Genomic DNA, 7,679 nt, shown 5'->3' with positions numbered 1-7,679 from the left:
CCAAGAACACACCCACACATACATACCACACAGATATCACACAAACATATACACACACCACACATACACACATATATACACATACCACATACATACACACATACACACACCACACACATACACACACCACACACATACACATATCACACACATACATACCACACAATACACATACACATACCACACACACATCCATACCATACATATACACACACCACCCACATACACACACATACGCATACCACGTAATACACATACACACCACACACACACACACACACCACATACACCCACACAGAATGTAGGAGTAACCAGTAGCATAGGCAGAAAAGAGATGAGCCAGGGCCACTTGGGGAGGCTGGAGGGGAGACAGACCAAGGCAGCAAGGCTCCCCTTGTTTGAGAAGGGACCATCCAGTACTGCCCCCTGACCCAGCCTCAGTCCTTCATTCCAAGTCTTGCTCACCCAGAACTGGCAGGGATGAGGACATTCTTCAACCTGACCTGCAGCTGATGTGAGTTGGGATACTTTAGCATACATCTCTGCTGGCCCAGGAAAGGGCTTCTTTCTGTGTTCCTGCTGATTACCTGACTCCCTTGTAAACCCCTGAATACCCAGCCATGGGTGAGGGTCAGGATTTCCACCCACCACCCCCTTCCATGCTCAACACCAAGGTTCATGTGGGTCCATAGCAAGGACCCACATGACTCTCTTCCCTTTCTAAAACCAGCGAGACCCAAGGATACAGAGGGTCCTAAACTTTCTACCTGCTCACTCTCATCCATTCATTGGGAGAAAGTATAGTCTTGTAACCATTGAAATATCTCAATCCACCCTACCCCACATGTCTGACTCAGGAGCTGAGGCCACAAACACTGTGCAATATCCTGGATCCATCTTTGTACTAAATCTTTAACTAGATTTTTGTAGACTTCCAGGAAACAGCTTGTTTCTCATCCAGACAATTCTGAGCTTTTTCTGTGCTTTGGGTGGGTTCCTTCTTCTTGAATTTTCCCAAGGCCCAGCTTGAGGGGGTGATAGTGGCGGAAGTGGCTAGGAAGCTCTCCCTGCACCCCTGATCCATCCATGCATGGCACACAGCAGGTCCTCAATGAGGAAACCTCAGAAGACTGTCTGCACAGAATGTTGTCAAAGCTTGCTTTCTATGGGGCTGTTCCTGCTGCTGCTGCCCTTGCAGCAAATCCCACTCTGTCCACAAGATGCCGTTCTTGCTCAAGTCCAGGGCCATTTACTCTCCTAAAGACTGCATCAGCAAGCCCTCAATGGACCCTGGGACTTCTCACTAGCCTACAAAGGGAGTGGAGGTGAGCTAATGGCCATGGAGGTCACCATCCTAAGCTGCGTAGGTGTGGGCACACGCACCCACCCACATGCCCCTGAAATGAAACACATACACAAATGCACACACACACACCACACATACACATACACACACACGGCTTTCTTAACTTTTAAGAAACTCAAAAGCAAAGTGGCATGGGTAGTATCTTAAATCGAGAGGCTGGTAAAAACTTGCTCCAAGAAAACTGGCCAGACACCAAGCTAGGGTTGGGGAAGACCCATCATAGAACAAGAGGCTTGTGAAGAGATGTGTGTTCCACCTCAGGAAAGGTTGATTGTGGCCCTTGAAGAAAGAAATCACTAGGGATGCAGGAAAGTGCAAATGTTTCTTTGGGGGTGTTTGCTTATTTCCAGAATCTTAGTGGTCAATAGACTGGGCACAGTAGTGGCCTTGCTCCTCTAACATTTTCAGGAAATGCCTTCCCATTGTGGAGATCATCATGAGTAACCTGTGAGTTTGAAGGAGGAGCCTCAAAGTGACAGTCTGAGTGACCCTTGTCTGCAGACTAGTCAGCCTTTCCTACAGAAACACATGAAGGTCCACTGGATGTGGTTTGGGGTGGAGGGACACAATATGTATTGGCAAAGGAAGCTGCCATCCACACCATTAGAATCTCAGGTCCCAGAAAGATGGAATCAATACATGACCTTCAATAAATACATTAGGAAAAAGTCATTCCAAGCTGTTAGATAGATGGTATTTTCCCCCTGGGGAAGAGGGAGAAGAGGGAAGGTGACCTAGAAAATAGCCTAAGGCTACCTGAATAAAAGAAAGTCTTTAGCTTGTCCATAAAAGACACAGGATGGCTGCAGAAATAAGAGGCAACTTGTCCGGGATTCACTTGGTGAACTTACAGAAAGATTCTACCTAGCATCTCCCACAGAAACTGGTAGGTCAGGTCACTTGTGGTGTTTTCTCATTTTCTTCCAAGCTTTCAATGCTCCCCTTCACTCTGCCTGGCTACCCACTCTCTTCCAGCCCCTTTGACGCTGCATCCCCCTTTTAGAAACTTGCATGATGCTGGCTCCAAGTCCCTTTTCCATTTTTCTCCCGCCCTCCCAAACTGGTCTTCTATCTCCAGCCTGACCAATGGTCCCCCTCTATTTCCTTGAATACAAACAATCCTCTCCAAGTTGCCTCTCATGAACCATCCAAAGCGTTGCCAGTCCCTCAAATCTCTGCCAACCCATTCCCTCCTCTCCTTCCAAGCTCTGCTCATGTCCCACCTTCTCAGAGAAGACTTCCCCAAGAGACTGATCTAGTCCCAATCTGAGGTGGCCCCAGCACCCTAGTCCCTACCTCTGCACCACCAGCATTTTGATGGCTCTGAATGATCTCTGCTCAATACTTACGGTGCTTCTTCCATGCTGTCAGGATCTGTGAAGTCATCCCACAAGGAGACACACCCCTAAGGTTCTTGCTGCTTCTGTGAGGAAAGGGTCTGCAGAGGATCCTTGGTGGAAGCCCCTGTGCTGGTGACATGGAGCCCCTGGAACGAGCTCCCTGAACAACAGAAGAGAAGGGCACCATGAATGTCACAGGAAAAGTCAAGGGGGCCAAGAATGCCAGGCTGTCTAGCCTAGGAAACACTGTCCAGTGAGCCACCATGGTGTCTGTCCATTGCTCCTTATAACCTGCACAGACACTGTGGGCCCAGAAAGGAAAAGGACCAGGACCACAGGGCAGGGGGTGTGCGGTCAGCTATGTGGCACTTTTAATGGCCCCACACTTCTCCCAATATGGAGGCCCCATCATGACCAATGTCCAGGCAATGCCACAGGGCTGGGCATCATGCAACGGTGTCAGCTTCAAAGAACTATGGCCCTGGGTCACTCAAGGGGAAAGGAAGAGGGCTATGGTGGGCAGGAGCAGGACATGTACTTCAAGCAATGACTATTAGAGGCACAAAAATGCCATCAGGGAAATGTGTGGCCCAAAACTGTAGTGAAGTAGCCATGTGGTGTGAATGAGGACAGCTGAGGGGTAGCCAGCCCTGTGTAGGGACGTCAAGAGGCCCAGAGGGAGGCTCCCAGGCCACTGGGCAGGGCCTCAGGGGAGAGCTACAAGAGGGAGACAGTGGCTGGGTGACAACATTCAGCACCAGGGAAAGGACTCCTTACTTGGAGAAGATCACAGCATCCTGGAGGGGCTGGCTTCTCCTCAACTAGAAGCCCCCTGGGGGCAGGACCCAAGCATATCTGTCATGTGCTCCTTGGCTATTGACTGCTGAGCCTCTGAGGAAGGCCTTCACTCTTCTGCTTTACAAGCTAGTAATTACATAAAGAGACCTTAAATCCTATTTTAAAAAAAGAACTGAAATTTCCCTCTGGTTCCCTCTTCACCTCCTACCCCACCCCCACCTCAGAGCTCTCTGTGCCCTGTTAAAAAGAAGAAGAAAAATAGAGTCAGCCAGACAAGGAGAGAGAGAAAGAGATGTAGAGACAGAGACAGAGAAAGAACAAGAGTCTGGCAGAGACAAAAGGAGGGTTGGGAGTTCACAGAGAGAGATGGGAGAGTGGGAGAGAGTCAGAGACAAAGAGAGAAAGACAGACAGAGAGGGATAGAGAAAGAGAAAGAAAGAGAGAGAAAGTGGAGAGAGACGAGAGAGAAAGAGTCAGACAAAAGCACAGACAGAGAGGGAGATACAAAAAAATAACCCTGGCTTCGTTGGAGAAAGTCTCCACCATAAAAGGGATGGGTCTTGACGAAGAGCCAATGTGTCTGGCCCTAGGAGCCTGGATTTTTACTTTTTTTTGTTGCAGTCGACGTGGATGTGTCTGGAAGAGAGCCTGAAGTCCCCATGCCCCTTCCAAGGCTGCAGTCTCGAAGCAAAGCCTCAAGCCAGGATCCAGTTCCAGCCACGTCAGCTGCAGGAACTAAGGGGGTGTGAGGCAGGTCCAAGGCCAGTCTCTCGACCTCAGGACTGTTCAGGTCATGGAGACAATAGAGAAAGACCAAATAACTGCCTGTTCCAGGCACGAAGGTAATCTGGGTGAAGCTGATAGATCCTCTTAGATCTTCTGCTCTCCCAACTCTTAGTGGAGGTCAGTGAAGATAGGCACTAATTGATAAACATTTATTAAGCAGCTACTGTGTGCCAGACACTGTGCTAAGTGCTGGAGAAGCAAATATGAGAAAAAGACAGTCCTGCCCTCAAGGAGTTTGCCATCTAACAAGGGAAAGGAAGCAGAAAGGGGGGTAGGTGGTCAGCTTGAGAAGGTGCCCAGCTTGGAGGTGTGGTGGAAAAGCCAGTCAGAGGCCTCAAAGCAGGGCAGCCAGGTGATAAATGAGAGGTCTGAGCTGAGCTCTCTCCCCTAAGGAGGTTTGGAGCTCATGGCCCCATTCTCCAGGCGGAGAAGCAGAGCATACAGATGATACAGCCCCAACACTACTGAGATCTTACCGAATGATGAGGCTATTCCAATAATCTGTGCCAGTGATGGGCTCTAGGATACCCCCTTGAACTCTGATTAAATGGTCCCATTTGATGAGACATTTGCATGAGGCCATAAACCTTACATTGTGGCTGAGCCCAGACCTCTGTTACTAGCGGAGCCCTCCATTGTCCATCTCCTTCCCACCCTTGAGCCTACCAAAATATCAACCTACCCTTGAACAAGCCTAGCCCACCTAGTTTGTAGTCTCCAGGTAGCCTCCAGCAACTTCCCACCCTTAATCACTCATTGACCTCATATGACTTCTGAAGACCCTCCACAAACTCCTCCTCTAGACCACCCCTAGATTCTGCCCACAACTTTCTGTATATAAGATCCCATATTCCCTCCACGTGTGTGAGAGTGCCATAGAATGACCTAGCACAGACTTACTCTGTGTCTAATACAAGCAAACTTTTAAAAAACTTTACTTTTCTTTGGCTGAGAAAAGGCTAGAGTGGAATTCATTCGGCAGGACCCGGTGTGTTGGTATTTTGGGGTCTTCAGAGCAACCCTAAGGTTACCAATAAAGAGGGTTAGGAGAGCTCAAGGGGGCTCCCAGAGCCCATACCTCATCACCAGGACCCTATTCTCCAAAAACAGGCTCACCAAACACTTTGCTTGAGATGCTGGAAGGCCCGGCTCCCTGCTCATTCTCCTAGGACTGTGCCTTCATTGGCCACTCCCCTCCTTACACACATGCTTGAAGAGAAACAGTCCTTGCCTTCAAGGAGCATACATTCTGCTGGTGCACACAAGTAAAAAAAAAAAAAGTCCAGGGGCTGCTAGGTGATGCAGTGAGTAAGAGCTGGCCTGAGAAGTCAGAAGTCAGGGAGGATCTGGAGGGTTCATTCCAGGGGCCTCAGATACTTAACACCCACACAAAAAAAACTGGCTTGTGTAACCTTGGGCAAGTTACTTAACCCCAATTGCTTAAAAAAAAAAAAATAACATGTTTTGGGTCTGCTAGGTGGCACAGTCAGTAGAGTGCTGGCCCTGGAGTCAGGAGGACCTGCGTTCGGATCTGGCCTCAGACACTTAACACACACAAACGAAAAACTTAGCCATGTGACCTTGGGCAAGTTACTTAAACCCAATTGCCCTCCAAAAAAGAATCAAACAAAAAAAAGTCTGAAGAATTTACAGAGTGCTTCTAAAGTTTAAAGAGCTTACAAGTGCTTCCCAGCAGAATTGTGAGTATTTATTATTTTCCCTAGTACTTCTCAAAGAAAGAGGTGAAGCTGGAAAAAACTCCATTGGGTCTGTTCATTTTTCAATGTGTTTTTTGGTTAGGTTAATTTATAGCAAAAGAAGACTCCCATTTCCTCTGCTTGCCGTTCACCATCTGTGCTAAAGGTAGTTTTATTTTAGGTCCCAAAGCAAATGGTGGAATCTCCTTCATGATGGTCTTCTTCCCAGACAGCAGGATGTGGAATCTTTTCAAGGGAGCAAATACCCACTTAGCAGCCATACTGGGATGTTACCCAAAGATAATAAGGTTCTCAGCTAGGAAAGGATCATTTGCAAGTGAGGACAAGGTTGGAAAAGTGCTCCTAGGAAGATGGGGAGAAATCTAGCTTCCTCTTTTCCAATTCAACCTAACATGCACTTAACAAACATCTTCCATGTTGAAGGCTCTGGGAAGGACCCTGGGGATATAAAGACAGAACAAAGAGCAGACCCTGCCCTCAAGAAATGAATATTTTCATGGGATAGGGGACGTGTAGGAGAGGGGTGCAGATGTTGAATATAAGCAGATGAGTGCCTATAAGACCATCTGCGGGAAGGGACATTGAGCACAGGGTGGATCGGCAGTCTTCCCCTAAGAGGAGATACCCAAGCTTCCTCTTTTGACTTTTCCCTGCCATGTGTGTTCAAATTCACATTATTCAAATTTATACTTATGTAAAATATGGTAATAAGTTCAAGCCCAGTGAAAATATGCAGGACAAAGAGTCAGAGTTAATAAACACCAACTGTGTGGCAACTCCTGTGCCAAGTCCTGGGGGTGCAATGAAAGGAGTAAGTCGCTGCCCTGGAAGAGATCATGATCTAATGGAGGAGACAACATATAGAAAGGGGACGGGGGGGGGGGCAGGATGAAGCTAAATTGGGTAGGGTGAGAAGTGTCCTGAAGAGGTATGACTTTTTGAAATTACTTCATCTTACAAAATGATGAGTTTCTGGGGATGATGATGTCCAGGAAAACAGCCCTGTAGGAAATGGTGTGGAGAATTCCCTAAGTTCCATCCTTGGATGGTGGGGTGAGTTCTCCCAAGACTGCCTCCCACCTTCTCCAATCAGAGAGAGGGAGGGGCCCCAGAGGCAGGGGGTGGTGAGAGGGTGGGAGTTTCTGAGTTGATTTCCTATGAATAATGGACCACTTAGCACTAGTAAGTGGGAGATTGGGGGTGGGGGTGGGGGACAGAAGAATAAGAGCCAAATTGAAAAAGAACATTGAATCATGGGAGAGAAGTCAAGATAAGAAGACATTGAGAAACACTCTGGGACACTTGTCCCTTGGTCATTGGAGGGTTTTCCTTGTGGGCTCCTGCTATCCTCCTAAGAATGCAAATCTTATCCTTTCTTTTTTTTTTCTATTTTAACATTTTTATTTAAAGTTTTGAGCTCCAAATTCTATTCCTCCCTTGGTCCCTCCCCTTCCCTTTCTCCTCCCCAAGATAGCAAGCAATCAGATATAGGTTATATGTGTGCAATTACATAAAACATTTCCATATTAGTCATTTTGTACAAGAAGACTCAGAATAAAAGAAAAAAGAAAGAATAAAAGTGAAAAATAACTTGCTTCAGTCTGTATTCAATCAATATCAGTTCTTTTTTGAGACAGATAGCATGCTTCCACTTTAGTCCTTTAGGATTGT

The 7,679-nt window shown here is 47.3% G+C and overlaps 1 long non-coding RNA gene across 1 annotated transcript in view; it reads right to left on the bottom strand.

Moving 5' to 3' along the window:
• LOC138166039 (uncharacterized) overlaps positions 1-4,042 on the bottom strand; it is a 6,052-nt gene extending 2,010 nt beyond the window's left edge. The window contains exons 1-2 of the long non-coding RNA XR_011169523.1: positions 3,484-4,042; positions 2,716-2,866 (exon numbers count right to left, since the gene is read on the bottom strand). This is a non-coding gene — a long non-coding RNA (uncharacterized lncRNA). The remainder of the gene's footprint in view (positions 1-2,715; positions 2,867-3,483) is intronic.
• Between the last annotated feature and the right edge of the window lie 3,637 nt (positions 4,043-7,679).

The sequence above is a fragment of the Petaurus breviceps genome, unplaced genomic scaffold, assembly GCF_028583685.1.
Source record: "Petaurus breviceps papuanus isolate PSGF00001 unplaced genomic scaffold, PetGlider_PUasm1.0 218, whole genome shotgun sequence".
Lineage (NCBI taxonomy): Eukaryota > Metazoa > Chordata > Mammalia > Diprotodontia > Petauridae > Petaurus > Petaurus breviceps.
Note: the sequence above shows the minus strand (reverse complement) of the source record. Positions and strands in the feature narration are given on the sequence as shown.